Raw genomic sequence first — 19,980 nt, 5'->3', positions numbered from 1 at the left:
ATATAATCAAATAACACCACAGTGTCAAATTTTAATTTGACACTAAATCTCTACCGTTAAAATAATTGATGAAATAGTTATATTAAATGAAATAAAATAATAATAAAATATAGTTCTCAACATGCCTTTTGGTAAAACCAACCAAACTGAAACATGTTAATAAAATGTCATACCATATAATTCTCAACATGTTGAACAAGATGTCACAACATGATATGACATCGTGTTTTATTGGGGCGTGGTTGCTGGAGATGATCTGTCAAGTATATCAACTGTTTTATTAGCTACAGAATATTGTGGAATATTCAATTACTGATGTGTATCCAAGATCGGTTCAATCAGATATATTTTGTTGGTTTTCACAATCTCAATAATTGGAGACAATTAAGGAAAGATTGGATTGAAAACCTATTTTCTTGGAGATCAAGCAACAGACTTTGTGCAGCCTCCTTGTTACGGTTTTAAGTGGAACTGATATTTGTATTTTTAGGGTTCTAGGAATCCTTATTTTGGTTGTGTTGTAAGTTCCATGTTCTGTGCATTCACAAACCTGTAGGTGTTGAATGTTGTGTAATCTTCGAAACTGTGAAGCAAGGAGAGTAGTGTCAGTTCTCATAAACTTTTAAGCATTGAGAATTGTGTGTCTTTGAAAAGTGTCTTCTACTTTTGATTGTTTGTGTTTTTGTCACGGGTTGTGACTGTGGGGATTTGAGGAGGGCTCATAACTAGGTGAGTCTTCGGTAGAAGTCATGGGAAGGGTAGTGATTAAGTGAGGAGTTGTAAACGGGGGAGTTTAACTTCGAATTGATACTATCGTATATTGATTTCATCCCTGGCTTGGTAGCCCCCAGAGTAGGAAGGTTGTTCTGAACTGGGTAAACAATTTCCCGTGTCGTTTACCTTTCTGCACTATTTTTCGTTACTGTTGCCACCTTGTTTCATAAACTTCATCAACAGATATTTGTGACGTGACATCTCATTCGACATCACATATCTGATACCAGAATTTCATAATGGTCATTCATCATATACAGGAACCAACACTGCTCTTTGCTTATCCCAAGGAGGTGGAATCAACTGAGGATGTAACGCCCTATAATACCACTCCAAGTATCAAGCATCAACATCATGTGAGGTACTAGCCACACCTATTGGAAGAACCACATCGAACGCGCTAGAATGATATCCAATCCACTTAACAGATACATCAAGTGTGTTGCAATTAGGAGGTGGAGGTGATATATATTTCCTAAATCAAAAATGGTGTATACACCAGGCAAGTAGGGAACCATTGTACCACATCATTTCAAATCCCTATGTAATGACATATATTGTTAAATACTATATCTTGTTTATGACTCTCGAATAGACGTCATACGACATCAACATGTGCCAAGTCGCCTAACACGCTCCTAAGATCACCAAACTTTGCCCCTTTCTTATAAGTCTATCTCATCGCACGTGGAAGTTTATTACCGCTTATCACAATTTGGGACTCTCCTTTCTTACCAACAGTTAGAAAATACTCGTGAATCCAACATGAATATTATCAATTAAAATAATATTAATAAATATAAATAAATAAAATAAAACTAATGAAACTAAATAAAAATAAATACTTGTAGCAGAGTGACATATCCATCGAACTGCTTGTAGATAAACATGAAAGCATCTCCTAAATATTTATATTATGTGACCTATGCTGTTGCTTCCCAGCTATATCTACTGCATCACGACATGCTCCTAAATAGTCATAGATATCTTGCCTATACAAGAGTAAAATTCTTGTAAAAAAATAGTACAACCAACCAGCACCATCATATATTCTCTAACAGCACGGTTGAATCAATCATCAGCTTGATGACACGCACATAAAATGCATATTCACTTTAGCTTATAATATAGACCTCTACAAGCATGAACCTTTTAATAAGATATAAATTATATTTAAAATTAAATATTGTTCAACATAAAGTGTATGAGATTTAAATTTTAAAGTGTTTGAGATTTACTTAACTCATCGTATCATAAATGACGAGTAACATATTGCGCATACTATACAAAAAGAGAGTGTCATACGAGCAACATTATGCCTTTTTTTTATTTTAAATCTCATTCATATTGAGATTTCTTTATGAAGAATTCTCCGTGAGCTTTTATTCTAGAATGAATTTTAATACTCCAAAACTTTCTCCTTTCATAACTAGCCAATCAAGAAAATCGACACCAACGGTGCAACTCTAAATGGTGGCATCTTTCAGTCTAATAACATAGTGCATGCCCAAAAAATTAACTAGGAAACTGATCTCTTATTTGCAAAATTAACAAAGTAATTTATGGACTAATTCAAACTCCAAGAGCTTGATTTCACATTTCACATGCTTCATTATTTATTGATAAATTCTAGTTTCTGGTCCACCAAAAGTGACAATCTCTATTTACTAAAGAGGAGTGTTATATTTACACTCCAATTGTAACACCGTATAGTACACCGTAGCATTTAACTCTCACTTTCAATTGCACAAGTTTCAAGTTTGATTAAAATAATAAATAAAAATAAAACAGTATGCATTATCGTATGAATATATAATGTATATGTCAATTTCAGGTGTATACATATCATTTCTCTTTACTAAATTCACGCCATCTTTTACTCTCTACATTCTTGTCAATATAGACGGTGTTATTGTCACTGAAAACTCTTTACAAGAAATCAACTCTCTCAAATCTCATTTTTTTCTTCAAACAATTAGGTTATCCCGTATACTTTCCTAGAGTGCAAGTTTAGCACACCACCTTTGGCATCACTAGTTTAACCCAAACCAGATACTTTGAAGATATGGTTAAGGCTGACATGAGAAATTTTAATAGTATGCCTACATATATGGTATTTTCAATCAAAATTTCCTCTACGAATATTCATGATACTATATATCCCTTCACTATATACGTGTGAAGTTGGGGTACTACACCATGTTAGTCTACACCATATTATATATTATATGGCTGTGTCTTCTATTTAGAGCTGTTAAAATGGGTTCAGTTTATTGGACCGGCTCGTGTTTTATCATGGGTTGGACCGCAAAAAATCTTTAAAAAACATAATCCTATCTTTTTGGGTCAGTTCACCGAACTTATGTTTTTTATGGGTCAAGTCGGGCTGGCGAAGCGGGCTTCGGGTTGGCCCATTAAAAACAAAATTTAAAAATAATTTTAGTTAATTTTAGAGAAAAAAATAGAGTTAAGGTATAATTGCATAAGAGTATTTCAATTAAAAAAGAAAAGTTAAAGAGGGGGAAGATATCTTTCAAGATGATATGGTTAAAGAAATAGTTGTGAGATAAAGAGAAATTATGATAAGTATTAGAGATGCTATTGAGTTTCTCTATACTTTTACATAGATATCTTCGTGAGAATAATATATATAGATGTTGATTTTATGAATGAATATTTTAAATATCAATTAACTAAGTTTATCATTACTCTCAACTTATGTTATGTAGCTTTTATCCATTACATCTTTTTATAAATTTAAAATTATAATATTGAAATAATCGGACTGACCCACTAGGCCTATTAATAACTGGGTTGGGCTCGTTTTTAGCAGCCCATAAGATAACTGGGCCGACCCACTTCAGCCCCTTTATATGTTTTGGCCCCGGGCCGAAGCGGGCTGGGTCAGTCCATTTGATAGCTCTACTCATATGTAATTATGAAATCAGAAACATAACTGACGGTTCTACAACTTTCATCTTTTCTCATTGAAAGTTGTGAACCGAAGTGTGAGATACAGAGAAAGATCCGGTCACTCATCTTTTTAGGACTCCAAATCAAGGTGATAAGAACAACAGCTCTTATTTTCAAACCATGTCTTCAATAAATAAGTGTTGATGTTCTAATTTCATATAATTGATTAATAAATTTTTTCACTTACATTTGATACCAGAAGTTAGATTATATGAATTAAGACTCAATTGTTTATCGTTAATATGTGATTATAAATTGAGAGTTTGAATTATTTTGATCCAATCTTTAACAATGGTAGTTCTTGGTACTGTCACGCTAATCAATATTGTTCAAGTTATTTTGATCGTAATCAATATTTTCATGATTATTAAAATATAATTTTTTACATGTTAGAATCACATGAACCCTAATTTATTAGCATCATACTTTGAATTAATCGACCATATTTTTTATTTTTTTATCTCACAGATCAAATTTGATTAAGGGTTTATGTTTGTTATCCTTTACTCTTAGATAATATTATATTTTGGAATGAATGAGAATTATCTTATATTCTTATTATTTTCATTTAAATTATGTATATTATAAATACTGCATGTTTTCAACCAATATCATCGTATTCTGTTTTTGATTTTTCATGATCTTTACACATTGATTCTAAAGAGCGTTTCCATAAATTCATATTAGTGAACTAATCAATTTTGAATTTAGGATTTGTTTGAATTGAATGAGTATGAACTTATAATTGCTCTTAGATGGTTAGATTATTCTTATTGCTTTTAACTCATATAAATATCATGCTGATATTGTAACCGTCTCTCCTCGTTTCAATTATAATTTTGTTTTTAGATGATGGTAAATTCTTTTGTGCAATGATTCTCATTCTAGATTCAAATCAATGATAAAATACTGAATTAATAAAAGCAATGATTTTGCAAAATTAATCGAATATTAATGTGGTAAGTAGCTATTGTTTGTTACAATGAATCATTATCATTATGGGTCTGTTTGGTAAAAATAATGGTTGACTCATAAGTTAGTTGATAGTTTATAGCTTATGATGGCTGATGATTGATGACTTATAACTTATGGCGGATGGTTGAGACTAATAGCTTATAAGATAATTGAAATATTTGGTAAAATTAACAGTTTAATTAATTTATAAATGTAAAATAACATAAAAGATATTTAATATATAATTATTTATTTTAAATTAAAATAAATTATAAGGGGTTAAAAATGAATTTTAATTAAAATAATAAGGATAAAAAAAGGAAGAAAAAATAATAAACTATAAGACATAAGGTAAAACGGTATTTGAAATAGCGTCTGGAAAATAAGCTATAAGCTAGTAAAATAAGCTAGTAAAATAAGCTATAAGCTCGTGATGAAAAGACCTTTATCAAACGGGTCTAAATTATCATATGAGCTTATAAGACATAAGACATAAACTATAAACTCGAAAACATATCTTATCAAACAGAACCTATGTATTTTGTAAAATAAGTCAAATATTTATACCGGAAAGTAGCTAATGTTACTTTTTTGGCGCACAAATTATTCTTTTTTGTTTACATTGATCAAACAAATTTATTTACATATATATAGGAATTATTTAATATGAAAATTTATATTATTTTAATTACATATTCTCAAAACAACTACAATTTTTTTTTTAAAATAGTTATCTTTTGTCTTTCTTCCTATAGACAGACTTCTTTACTTTAGAAATATAGTTCCTTGTAAGGATCAGTTAACTTATCTTGAATTATTTCTTCATTGTCGCAGTTTACATCAGAAGTACACTTTTCTGTCTTGACAGGTACATAATCAGGATCATTGTCCTGATCAGATCAAGAATTAGAAAGCTCCTTTAGTTGTTTCTTGAAGAATTTAGGGCATTCTAGCTGTTCTGGACTGGGCCGAGCAGGCCCAGCTCTTCTACCCAGCCGAGCAGGCCCAACACGTTTGGGCCCATTTCCTTAGTGGCCGTTACGGACTTGTCAAGAAGACCACGTAACGCGTCAGCGAAAGATTCGGCCAACCTCCTCCGAATCTTACGCCACGCTCTTCCCAGAACGTGAGTCACCTGCTGACTCAGCCCTAGAAGAGGGTGTTCTGGCAGTTTCCTAGCACGTGGGCCTCCAACTGGATTTGGCTCAATTAGGAAACCTTGGCCCAGCGCTGGGGCTATAAATACCCTCTTTCACTAGAGGGTCAGGTATCTATTATTCACTTCTTAAACCCTCATTCTCTCTGATAGCTTCTGACTTTAGCATCGGAGAACCTTGCAGGTACCCCCCCACCTTGTTCATCAAGCCAGATCCAACTGCCGTGACGATCCACTCTGATCAGGTCAGATTCGTGGCGTCGTCTGTGGGAATCTTGCTCCCCCTTCATTAACAAACAAAGATCAAAGTTAATCCATCCTACGATCGTCATGGCTGGCAACAACAACAACGTCAACGTCCCAAACCTTGATCCCTTCCATCTGGACAATCTCATCCAAGGTTCCGCCCCCGAGGGGACAAATCGACATCGGCGGGAGGGACAACAACATACCGCTGACGGGAAAGGGAGACCGAGGCATGAGACCTCGCAACCTAACAGAAGACAGCAACCTCAGAACGTCGAGCAAGTTCAAAACGGTGGGAACGAGCAGCCTCAACCCCAGAACGGACCGGAGCAAGCTCAAAACCTGAACGAAACCGACGCTAGAGACGGGCAGGTTACCTCCTCATTCACCCATACCTCTGAGAGGCGAAGAGTTCAATACGAAGATGACCAAGAACAAGTCGATATCCCCAAGGAAGCCGACTCCACAACCGTCCTCTTGCTCAAAGAACTACAGAAGACCAACCGCCTCATCTGGCTTCAAGGTGACCGCATTGACGAGCTGGAAAGTAAGCGACGATATCGTTCCCCCGCGCGGAGACACTATCGGTCGCGTTCCTATTCTTCTTCACGCTCACCGCCGAGGAGGTATCGTCGGCGTTCCCCGTCTTCTTCACGCTCCCCGCCTAAAAGGTATCGTCGTCAGAGATCATATTCTCGCTCTCCACCACGAAAGAGCAGAAAGAATCAGAGACCTAAAGCCACAGAAATTGGGAGCCTCTCTCCCGAGAGAGATTCCCGGGCCCCCTCCAAAGCTGTGTTGAAACCCCGTGAGCGTTCCCCTCCCCGGGACAACCGCAAGAACCCAGGCAAAACACAGGGAAAACCCCGGCGAAACAGACACTCGACCTCTCCAGGACCAAGTGACGAGGAAGACTTCCACAGCCCCTTGTCCGAAAGCATCCAAAGAGCTCGTCTTCCACGAGGGATGGAAAAACCACCGACCCTAGATCTATACGACGGAACCACTGATCCCGACGACCACATTCGAAGCATCAAAGCCGTCATGGATTATCACGTCGTCCGGGGATCCATCAAATGCCGCATCTTTCCGACCACCCTCAGGAAAGGGGCAATGACATGGTACAGAAACCTTCCACCCAACTCTATCCACTCCTGGACCGAGCTCAAGGAACTCTTCCTGATCCATTTCATAGCCTCTCGTCGGCAACCGAAGTCTGAAGCAAACCTCGAGGCTGTGATCCAAGGAACCAACGAACCTCTCCGAGAATACCTCGACAGGTTCAACAAAGAGGCCGTCCAAGTACAGACGACCGACTACATGAAGAGATACCTCCTAGAGCGAGGACTCCTCCCCAGAAGCGATTTCAAGAAGGCTATAAAGATCGAGAAGGTACACACCATGAATGCCCTCCTCCACAAAGCCCAAGCTTTCATCACTTTCGAAGAAGGCGAAGCGGCAGCAATAAAGGCTTCGAGGAGCAATGATGTTGCCCGCAGATCGAGCCACGACCACTCGGGTTCACACCGAGGACATGAGAAAAGGAGAGAGGACAGGCCCCTCGACGCGAAAGAACGCAGGGGACCAGCCGGTCGATTCAGCGACTATACTCCCCTGAACGCTTCACGCGAGAAAATCCTCGCCGAATGCAAAAACACCGACTTCAAGAACTCTAGCATCAGGCCCCCGAAGTCGAACCCCGCCAGACCGGGGACCGACAAATCCAAATACTACAAGTATCACAAGAGCCACGGGCATCTGACTGACGAATACATACATCTCAAAGACGCCATCGAGACTCTGATTAAGGAAGGTCGCCTTTCGAAGTACACAAAGAAAGGAGAACCTTCCTGGAGGGACGACCAACAGAACTCTGACAAGGGCAACTCGCCAGATGATAGGCCCTTACAAGTAGCTCTATCCATCACCCGATCAGAGGACTTCATACCCTCGGTCAGAGTAACATCCGCCCTCAGCACTTGGGAAGGGTTCCCGACCGCCATGGTCATTTCTAATGGCGGGGACCCAGGTTCCCTCACGATCAGCTCAGTAAAGAGGAAATTTGATGAGTTGATCAGCGCCAGTTCAGACCTCGGCCCTACCCTGCAGAAGTTCAAAGGGAAGTCGGATCCGATCACCTTCTACCTGGAAGAACTCCCCGGCGGCGCCCCAAACGCCACAATCCCACTGCTAGTTCGAGCAAGAATGGCAAACTTTGACGTCCGTCGGATCCTGATCGACGAAGGAAGCTCGGTCGACATCATGTATTCTCACCTCTTCCGGACCCTCGAACTGGACGACTCGCACCTCACTCCATATGTGGGTTCCGATCTCCAGGGATTTAACAGGACGACCACCAAACCCTGGGGTTATGTCGAACTGATCGTCACTTTCGGGGAAGGAGAAGCTTCCAGACAGGTCAAGACAAGGTTTCTAGTGATCGAATGCAAAACCCTCTACAACTGCATCATCGGGCGCCCCACTCTGGCTGAACTCACGGCCGTTCCCTCGACCGTGCACTTGAAAATGAAGTTCTACACAAAAAGGGGACGAGTGGCCACCATCAACGCCGATATCGAAGCGGCCAGAAGGATATTCGACGCGTCGATGAAGGGGTTGCAGCTAATCGCCCCTCCCTCCAGCTCCAACAAGAAACCAAGGGCCGAAGACAAGCCTCCTCGGGAAGATCAGCATCAACCGACCAACGTCAGCTCAGTCAACCTCGACGCTTTCTTTAAGGAAGAAGAACTAAAGAATGGCGAAGAGACGCGACCGAAGACAGCTCACCCCGTCCGACCTATCCCAGATGGGGACTTCGAGCTCGTCCCGCTGGGCGACATCCCCGACAAAGCGGTGAAGATCGGCAAGGATATCCCAGACCTTCGAGCCAACGCCGACCTGTTCGCTTGGAGCGCAGCTGAAATGCCCGGACTCGACCATGAGGTCGCCTGCCACCATCTCTCCATTTATCCAGCCGCGAAGGCAGTAGTTCAACGTAGGCGTCGGCAGTCTCCCGAGAAAGCGGAGGCTGCTGAGAAAGCTGTAAAAGACCTCTTAGAGGCGAATTTTATTTCCGAGGCCAAGTATTCAACTTGGCTCTCAAACGTTGTACCAGTCAAAAAATCTAATGGAAAATGGAGAATGTGTGTTGATTATACTGATGTTAACCGGGCATGTCCCAAAGATGCTTATCCATTGCCCAACATTGACAGGCTGGTCGACAACTCGGCCGGCTATAAATTGTTATCTTTTATGGATGCTTATTCAGGTTACAACCAAATCCCCATGGCGAGGTGTGTAGCAACCTGCTCTAAAAATTAAAGTTTTAGAGTCGCCACCTATTCTGAAGGGCGAATAGGAAATCCTACGCAGTTTAAAGATCGGGGTAAGTTATTATAATCAGGTCGAGGGAAGGTGTTAGGCACCCTCAACCCTTTCCTATTGGCTTTGAATCTAAGGGTCAAGTTTTATGGCTAAAAGTTAAGGTTAATAGCTAAGGAATTGAATAGGGGGAAAATTGAGATTTTAGGGAGGGGACTCGCCTTGGTTATCCAAGTGCCTACGTATCTCCTTAGGGAGAATCAGAGTCAACGTAGTTCGGGCACAGGGTTGTACGCCTTAGAATTGATTATGGAGGTGTTTGAAGGCTTTTTGAATGGCCTATCGTAGTTTTAGAAGTTGTGATTTGAAAGGCATTTTGAATTGCCTGATTGAAAAGGATGAAAATCCGTAGTATCGTGGTTTAGTGTGTTTTGAAGTTTTTGGGCGTACAACCCTAGTTTGATATGGCACCGTTAGATGCGATGACCAATAGATTTGGTCAGTATAGCTAACGGATTATGGGGCATTACTGGTTACTCAGATCGATAGATTGATCGTCGCGGGCAGCAAATTAAAATGTATTTTAATTTTATGTATTTTTTATCTCTCGTCTAATGCGACTAATAGATTTAGTTGGGTCGAGGAGAGAATTAATTGAGGATTAATATTTTGCCAAATGGCAATGGGATTCGGCAAACCCTAATACTTACACCTTTATATTAATTAAAATTGATTAAAATTAATTAAGTCGAATAGTCGACATAATCGAATAATCGGGATGATCCTAAATAATTCTAAACCCTAACCCATTAGCCTAACCCTAATTTCAATATTCTAATAAATTAAGAAAATCAAACAAAATTAACTAATTAATCTAAATCATTAGATAATAGAATAATAAAAAATATTATGAAATAACCTGGCTTCAATCCTATGTGGTGAACCCTTGAAGCTCCATGATGCACCTCCATCCTTGTATGCGTCGGATCTGAGTTGTGGGAGATCTAACGGCCAGATGGTAAGGGCGTACGGTAGCCTTTCATTGATGAGCAGCACTGGATTTGTAAACAGACAATTTGGTAAAATTATTGTAGCCAAGGGGAATCGATCCCAGGCTCTCATGCTTGCCAGCAATAATTCTTGCCATTCGCGCTGTGACTACAACCTGTTACACTCATGATGCCAATATAATTTAAACCAAACAAAACCATAGAAATCAAATGATGAACAAGAACCCATGCGTCTTCATCTTTCTCATGGAATTCTTTTTTCCAGAAAACACAGAGATTATTATCAACACATATGCAGGTGTAATTTATGAACTGAAATAAAATTGAAACTATTCGGAGTGGATTGTTGTAAAAAAAGCTTTGCGTCGCGGAGGATATTGGGGTTATTCCGGCATGACTCTCGCGGAGGCGAAGGGGATGGGGGTCCGCCGGATTGCTGCGGAAAGGTGTTGTGATGGTGGCTTCGCGGTTGAGGTCGGAGTGGAGGGAGTTGGTCGCGGTGAGTTTGCGGTTTGGTGGTGCAGCGGTGTCGCGGTGAGTGATTTTCGGAGCAGTTTATCTTTGTTGTTTTGAATCCGTTATCGACCTTGTTACCACTTCTCCTTTTCTCCTTCCCTGCAAAAACAAGAACAACAAACAAAAAAAACACACAGCAACCCAAGAATGATAGTGATAACTTATTTTAAAAATCTCTGTTTCAATTACTTTAAAGTATTATGATATCTCTTGGAATTTGAATGGGTTTCTTGATGTATGATAGCAATTTTTCAGAATGATGAAAATTGACAAAGCTGTGTTGTTTGGATAGCTTAGTGCAGCAATTATTTTACTGAAACATAAGGGTTAGCAGAACTCTTTTCTTTGAATAAAAAGCTCGGTGACCACCCATAAGGGTTAGCCAAATTTCTCCCCCCTTTAATTGTTAGAATCAGTATTATTTATATTTAGTTAAATTAGGTTTTTCTATACCTAATGGGCCCATTACCCAATTAGCTTAAAAATTATAAAAAGAAAAAAAAAAATCCTAATAATACTAATATTTAAATTAATACTAATAGTTTTAATAATATTAATCCTAACAATAGTAATTTTTATAAATAATAAAAAGGTGATTTAAACCCAATATTGAGATTAACAATCCGGACTAAAAAATCTCGAAAATAGAACAGATGGGTCGAATGACTGGGCCCAAAACAAATTGGATTTCCATGTTTGCTATTCACACCTCAATTTTATTTTAAACAATTTATAAGGGAATTTTATAAGAGATCGAGTTTAATAATAGATATATTAAACCATACGGCTCTTAATTTTTAACACCCTTAATAAATTAAAAGATGTGAATTATATTGGGTAAATTTTGGGATATGACAGCTGCCCCTGTTCAATCTTCTTAAACCTGAAGAGGCACATAGGCACGTCTGCCTATTGTGATCTAAAGGTAGAAGAGGATTGAATATTGAATGCCCCAAAATTTGCACTTGTTGGGAAGAAGTTCTGGAGGAGATGGGCTTACAGATGCCACCCGAGGTGAATACCATTTTTCAGAGTGTGGAGCAAACGCTTTTGAAAGGGACCACTGTGTTTTAGTTGTATCACGGCCTAAAAAGGCAACCTGGGTTTTATGCAATGTTATGATGCATGTATGATGCAGTGAGCTTCTCAAAATAAATGAGAGCCATGTATGTATATGCACTATGTATGAATGAGATATGTTAGTTGAATGATGCATGACTGTTAGTTATGTTAGTTGAAGTAAAAGAGAAATGACACCTTTGTTTGTTATTGATGATGTCTTTGGAGAAGATCACTGCCGAGGGACTAACGTGATAAACCCAATTGATGAACCCTTTGAAAACCTGGTTGTAAAACCCTTTGTGGAACCCCTTTGTTTTTGCGAAGTAGATCACTGCTGAGGGACTAACGTGATAAACCCCTTTGAAGAAACCATTTGGTAGACCCCACTTACTATAGTTCTAGTAAGTTTCTGTAGTCTGTGACCCCCACTTACTATAGTTCTAGTAAGTTTCTGTAGTTTTTTTAGCTCTAAAAGGATCACTTGCTGTAGTTCTAGCAAGTTCACATGCACCAATAGGATTACTTGTCATAGCTCTGACAAGCTCACCTGCACCATTTGGATCATCTGCCCTTGTTCGGACAAACTTCACCTGCACCATTTGGATCATTTGCCCTGGCTCGGACAAATTTCACCTACACCATTTGGATCATTTGCCCTGGCTCGGACGAATTTCACCTACACCATTTGGATTATTTGCCCTTGTTCGGACAAATTTCACCTACACCATTTGGATCATTTGCCCTGGTTCGGATAAATTTCACCTACACCATTTGGATCATTTGCCCTGGTTCGGACAAATTTCACCTACACCATTTGGATTATTTGCCCTAGTTCGGACAAATTTCACCTGCACTATTTGGATCATTTGCCCTGGTTCGGACAAATTTCACCTGCACCATTTGGATCATTTGCCCTGGTTCGGACAAATTTCACCTACACCATTAGGATTACCTGTCATAGTTCTGACAAGCTCACCTGCACCATTTGGGTTCACTTGCCCTGGTTCGGACAAGTTTACCTGCACCATTAGGAATTATTTGCTATAGTTCTAGCAAACTTACCTGCACCGAAGGAATTACCTGCCATGGTTCTGACAAGCATACCTGCATAAGAGGAATCATTTGCTATAGTTCTAGCAAACTTACTTGTACCAAAGGAATTGCCTGCCATGGTTCTGACAAGCGTACCTGCATGGAAAAGATTCACTTGTTTGGAGATTCACGACTCGAGGGTCGAATATTCACGACACGTGGGTCGGAAAACACACCTATCACAACACGAGGGTTGGAAACTGGGCTGTTGTAACAGTCAGACGGGAACCGACTACCAAACGAGAATTGGATTTAATGTAACAGTCAGACGGGAACTGACTACCAAGCGAGAATTGGATATAATGTAATAGTCAGACGGGAACTGACTACCAGACGGGAACTGGATTTTGAGGTAACAGTCAGACGGGAACTGACTTTAAAAATGATTTTCTAGGGCGAGCACTAGACTCTGAAGTGATTTGCCAAGACGAGAACTGGGTTTTAAAATGGTTTGGATTGCCAATAAAAATTGGGCTTTTCGTGATATGTATATGCTAATGCTAATGCTAATGCGTATGTATGTATGCTAATGCTGATGCAATCCCAAGACTTTATCTCCTTAAACCCATTGAACTTTGTTTAAACCATATTTGCACCTATACCTCGGCTATGCTAATGCCGGCTTGGTAATGTTTATGTATGTGTATAATGCTTATGCATATGTTGGTTGATGTAATGGGTGAAACGAAGCAATGTCTTCTATAAGACTACCTGAAAAGGTTTCTGGCATGGATATGAAAATTTGTCCTAAAGAAGACTACTGAAAAGGTTTTTTAGAAATGATAGCAATTTGCCTTAGAGAAGACCGCCTGGAAAGGCTGAGAGATGTCTTAAAAAGGACTACCTGAAAAGGTTCTCGGAGTGACAATGAATATCTTAGAAACGTCTACCTAGAAAGGTTCGTAGAATGTCTTAAAGAAGACCACCTGAAGAGGTTCCTGAAAAGGATGACAAATTGTCTTAAAGAAGACTACCTAAAAAGTTTTTTTTTAGAAAAGAATGTCTTGAAAAAGACTACCTAAAGAGGTTCTTGGAAATGGCGATAATTCGTCTTAAAGAAGACTACCTAGAAAGGTTCTTAAAGAGAGAATATCTTGAAGAAGACTATCTGAAGAGGTGCCTAGAAAGGATCGTGAGATTTATCTTAAAGAAGAATACCTGAAGAGGTTCTTGGAAAGGATGATGAATGTCTTAGAAAAGACTACCTAGAGAGGTTCTTAGAAAAAGAATGTCTTAAAGAAGACCACCTGGAGAGGTTCCTGGAAAGGATGACGATTCGTCTTAAATAAGACTGCCTGAAGAGGTTCCTATAAAGGATCGTAAGAATTGTCCAAAAGAAGACTACCTAAAAAAGGTGTGGTGTAATGTATCAACCAATGTATGTAATGCATGATTTATATATACTTGCATGATGCCCCAATGATAGGTTATTAATAACCAAAGCGTATATAGCTCGCTGGAGTTGTAGGTTTGTTTGATAAGATGGGGTGTGATGCTAGCGCGATTCCCCGATACCTGTTTTTGAAGATCGTAGTTAGGAGAAAGATCTGTAAAATGTGGGAACACCTTTTTCTTTTGTTGTGCGCCTTGCCCCAGTTTGCCCCTTTGAATTACTCCATGCCTTTAACCTTTTGAGGTTCTCCACGCCTTTAACCTTTGAATTGTTTACCGTATGGATTTGCTATCCATTGCCCCACTATTTAGTGGAAAAGATGCCTATGATCTCCAAGCTATGAAGGAAGTGCCCCGGGAAATAACCTTGTCATATGCTTTGACGTTTAGATTGAAGGGTATGCCCCTGATCTCCAGGTTATGGAAGGTTATCCATAGTGTTCTATCCTTTGAATTTGAATTCTTCCCATGTTTGACATGCCCATGTTTGAGATTACTTCGAAATGTGAACCCAGTTGATCGAACCTTAGGAAGAATGCCCCCTAGTGAATAGGATGTTTGATTGCATGCCCCTGTGATCCTTGAAATTTTGCCCCTGTTTAGGAGAACCCCCTAGATGTGGTTCCCCCATTCCAGAGTCTTTATCAGAAATGATCGCCTTTGGTTAAACCAATTTCGAGATCGCCTTGAGTGCTAAGTGTTTATTCACAGATGACGTTGTACCCTCTGAGAAGTAACTCCAATGTGATGCGTGTGCAAGTTTTGGAATCGAAGTCCGTTATGAATTAGGACTGGATGATTAGAAATGAATGTTTGAAAAAGCGTAGCGGTTAGAAATAGTTTTAACAAACTTCAGGAGTCAGTATAACAGAATCCTGCTTAGTATGCTCTCGTGGTTAACCTTGCCTCAATTAGGACTTTTGAATGTTGTAATTTGGCCTGGTTCACGGTTTTAAGAAACAATGGATACAAGGCTCAAAATTTATTTAACCCACCTGTCATACCCCAAAATTTGCCCTCATATATTTGGAAATGTCATTTTATTTCAAGTAATTGACATAGCCAGATGGTAAGGATTTGAGCGTAACAGGTGCAAGGGCGAGAGGTCCCGAGTTCGAATCTCACTTACCAATATTTTCCCTTTTATTTGTTACTAACTTTATTTTTATTTTAAATTATTCAAAAAATCACAAAAATAAGTTTTTTTTAATATTTAAACATTATTTTCGTATTTAATTTATTTATTTTTTAAAAATAATATTTTCCCATTATAATTCAAAAAATAACCAAAAAAAATCATAAAATATTCAAAATCCAAAAAAAGAAAATTTTAATATAATTTGTTTATATTTCCAGCATATTAGTTTTTGCATGGAATAAAAAATATTCTTCAATTAATTTCAAATATTTTTTTTCACCTATCTCAATAATGTTCAGTTAAAGTTTTTAATATATTTGATTTTTACCTTTTTAGTTTTAGGTTTAATTTTGCTCACTATATAAACTAATCCTAACCTATTCACTTACGGTATCACCACCGTCTCCCACTTCAAACTAACAGTAGCCGCACCAATCCTAACATTCACGTACAAACTCCACCTCCCTCAATATCACTCACTCATACTCTCATTCTCTCATGTACATATACACACAATAAACCAATTTTACACAGCCTTTTTTTTTTATCCGTACAAAATCTCCCCTTTATCTTCTTCAACCATACACCAATATCAATAAAAAAGATTTACAAACTCCTCACAATTTCTACAACACCCACACCTTCAAACGACCTCGATGACCCTTCGATGACCCGCACGTCTAATATAACTAGGATTTCCTACTTCTATATAGTATGGATAATCCTGGGAATCGTAAAAAGTATAGAAAAAGACCAAGTAGTTAGGGTAGTGCTCTTAACCTGCCTAGCTCAATAAAAGAACATCTTTTCACTACTATTTCAAAAAAAACTAAGGCTACGCATTTACGCTAAAGTCCTTATGCTCCTTTCAAAACAAACAAACATGAGCTAAGCAAATTAAGAGCCCGTAGAAAACTACGGATGAAAAGGGTGCTTACACCTTCCCTTTTCATAACTTACCCCCCGAGCCCGTTTTCTTTTTCAAAAGGTCTTTTTCTGTACTTTTTACCTTTCCTAACATTGGACAAAATAAAAGTCGGTGGCGACTCATGCTTACCGCAACATTGTTGCATCTTAAAAATAAAAGTCAGTTCACCGAGTTACAGAACTGGCGACTCTGCTGGGGAGTCTTTAAGAGGGGTTTACCTTAGGGCTTAGTTCATTGTAAATGTTTTAATTGTTTGTTTGTATGCTTTATGCTTGGGTTTGTTATTGTGTGAAAGATCCTACACCCGGATCTGAGTACCTTAGGTAAATGGCATGAGATCAAGGAGACTGCACAGCGTATACTGATGTGGTTGATCTGATGGCCATTCGTTAGTGTGACATATTGGTTTGTCCTGGTGTTCCTTGGGATCCGACTCGAGGAAATGCTTGGCTACCGCGTGGTGTCATTAAGCACTAATTCGCCCCTAGAACCTTAGTTGAACTAAACTTTGGCCTTTTAGAAAGTAGCGAGATGGCTGGCTTTGGTTCCGACTGAAGTTGGTTGATACTCGAAGCTACACTCATATGGACTGGACTTTCGGGACCTTTTCGGTTGGCGATTCGATTGCCAAACTGAGATAAGCGCCTTCGAGAAAGGTCAATGATATGAGCTCCCTAGAACCCGATCTTTATATAGGACAGGTTGAGCCAACTAAACTTCAGTGGGGAGGGTATTTACCTTTGAACCTCATGCAAGCCTTTAAACCTAAGGATACTTGTGTGACTTGTTTGTATTCATTATCTAACCGTTTGGTTTCCTCGCAGGATTTGTTTATACCCTGGCCGTTTGGTTTTCTTGCAGGATTTGTGTATACACTAACAACTTGAACTCTTTGTAGGACTTACTCGTCCTCATCACCTAACTAACCTTTTTCAAGGATCTCAAGTATTTAGGGCGCGCAATTCCAGTTGCCATCATCAAGAGCCAGATTCCTAACAAGGGGCAGGAGGATTTATTTTCCTCTAGCCAGATACCTTCAAACTCAAGGGTACAGTCCCTATCAAGGGGCAAGAGGATTTATTTTCCTTTAGCCACATGCTTTTAAGCTCAAAAGTACCATACCCTGAATCAGAGGCTATGACCCACTGGATATGGTGAGCCTGATTCTTAAAGAAGGACGTTCAAAGATGGAAGTCGTAGTTCTTCAACAAAGCTGCAACTACATTTCAATGTTGCAAATTGGGTTCCAGAAAGATCCTTGAAAACATTGCATATGCATTTGCATACATATCATTGCATAACAGGTTTCCAGACAACGAGCTTATCATTTTCTGCCTCAAATCCCTAAAGCTTGATACTTACAACTCCTTTGTGGCTTCGTCAGAATCTTCTTCTTAGAAGTAATCTGTAGTTCAGATACGAACACTTGGTTTGATTTCTTCTCTGGGGCACTTGGTCAGTCGATCGATAATTGCCAACTAGTCCGAGATAAGGTACAAGACCTGATTGATGCAAAGGCTATCATATTCACACTTGCAGGCCAGATTTGAAGTTCTCCTTCGACTCAATGGACCTTCTGAAGCAATAAGTCCATACGGAGAAAATCTCCTCAATGTTGGCAATTCGTAATTTCTCATGCATTTTCATGCGTAATCTTTCTTGTTCTTGTTCAATACTGTCTATATGCAATACTTGTTTGTTTTTGAACTATAATAACGATGCATTGGATATGTTTGTCTTGAAAAAATTCATTCGCTCTCGCTCTAACATGTTTTCTTTGCTTGTGATACCAAACTCTCGGTGATAAAGCATGATGACTCTGAAGGGAGAATGACGAACACATAATACTCATAATCTCAAATAGTATGCTTTCGAGTAAAACCCTGTTGATGATGTACAGGCATTGTTTCAAATCCCTAAATACTGGAGATATAAGGAAGATAATCCCTTGTCAACCCCTTTGAGCCTGGAAGTAGGAGTTTCTTTTCTTTATGAAAAACCCTCATGTAACCCAGGGGCAGGGTAGTGTTCAGTTAACCTGATCGAGCGTTCAAAATTCACCAGGAGCTCGAATCTAAGGATACAATAATGGTTATCCTTCAAAAGGTTGAGGAAAGCCAATACCACAATGGTTATCCTTCATCAAGCAAGAAATGAGGCAGTCACTATCTCTCCAAAGAATCGAAGACATCTCAGGATCATACGACTGGTTCAAAAGAAGAAAAAATGAATAAAAAAGGAAGAGAAAAGAAAGCCCGCTAAGTTAACAAACTTGAAAGCAAGTGACTTAGGCAAAAATTAGGGCATCCTGCTGGACTGCAAACCCGAAATTCAAAAGAATTTGCCCAGGCAAAAGTTAAGAGAAAAAATGAAAAGCTTGAAAAGAAAGGATTGCAAAACAAAAAGATCCTTAACGAAAGAATAAAAAAAGATCGATCGTGTGATCAGACACCAAATACAAAAGGTAAAGTGACTTACTTGTCCAAACACCTCACTGATTCCTCAATCGTCTCAAACTCCTCGTGAAGGATGAATACTCGCATCGAGTTAATTGAACTTAGGTTGGAGAACATCACGAAAGGGGGTGGGCACCAATAAAATTTTGAGCCTAAACATCCATTTTTTCTAAAAAAAAAAAACCGTGAACCTGACCATGTTACAACCCTCAAAAGTCCTAATTGAAGTAGGGTTAATTCGAAAGCATACTGTAAACAAGAATACGGTAAACTGACTCCTAGGAGTTCTGCTAAAACGCTTGAGTTGGTATCACACCACCTTTCACAAAAATAGATGTTTTCAAAAATTTCCTCTTTAAAACTTCAAGACAAACATGAACTTTGCATTAGAATTATATTTCTCATTTTAAACATTCTTTGCATATGAACAAGTACTTGATACCAGGAAAGCTTCCATCATGAGCTGCAGATGAAAAGTTTAATCCTTTCAAGGGACAAGTTGTCTTCAGAATTCCGTTGAGTTCGAGCGAGAATACCTCAAGTTCTGATCACCCTCAGGGGCACAAAAGCAGTTGGATACTCCGTTGAGTAATGGTTCAGTCAATCTGGGGCAATCAGGTCAAGATTTGAAGAATCTCTCAAAAGTGTTGAACAATCAGGGGCATGCACCCAAGCATAGTTGAAAATTACCTCCGACTTGGATTAATCAAGGGCATTGTTCCTAATTTCATGATACTTGGGCATGTTGCTTATAACATCACAAATCTCAGGAAGCCCTCCCGACAGGCATGCTTCAGTAATGCTCCGAAAAGCAAGAAAAATTTCCCACGACTGACTCAGTTGGCTAAAACGCCAATGTGTACAAGGGGCATGACATGTTATTATTCAATTCATCTGGGGAAGTCAAGTCGAGATTCAAATAATCTCTCAAAGGCGCTGAACAGACATGGATTTATTTTCCC

This window comes from Vicia villosa, linkage group LG5, assembly GCF_029867415.1.
Source record: "Vicia villosa cultivar HV-30 ecotype Madison, WI linkage group LG5, Vvil1.0, whole genome shotgun sequence".
Classification (NCBI taxonomy): Eukaryota; Viridiplantae; Streptophyta; class Magnoliopsida; order Fabales; family Fabaceae; genus Vicia; species Vicia villosa.
The sequence above is the reverse complement of the archived record's forward strand: the minus strand, read 5'-3'. Positions refer to the sequence as shown.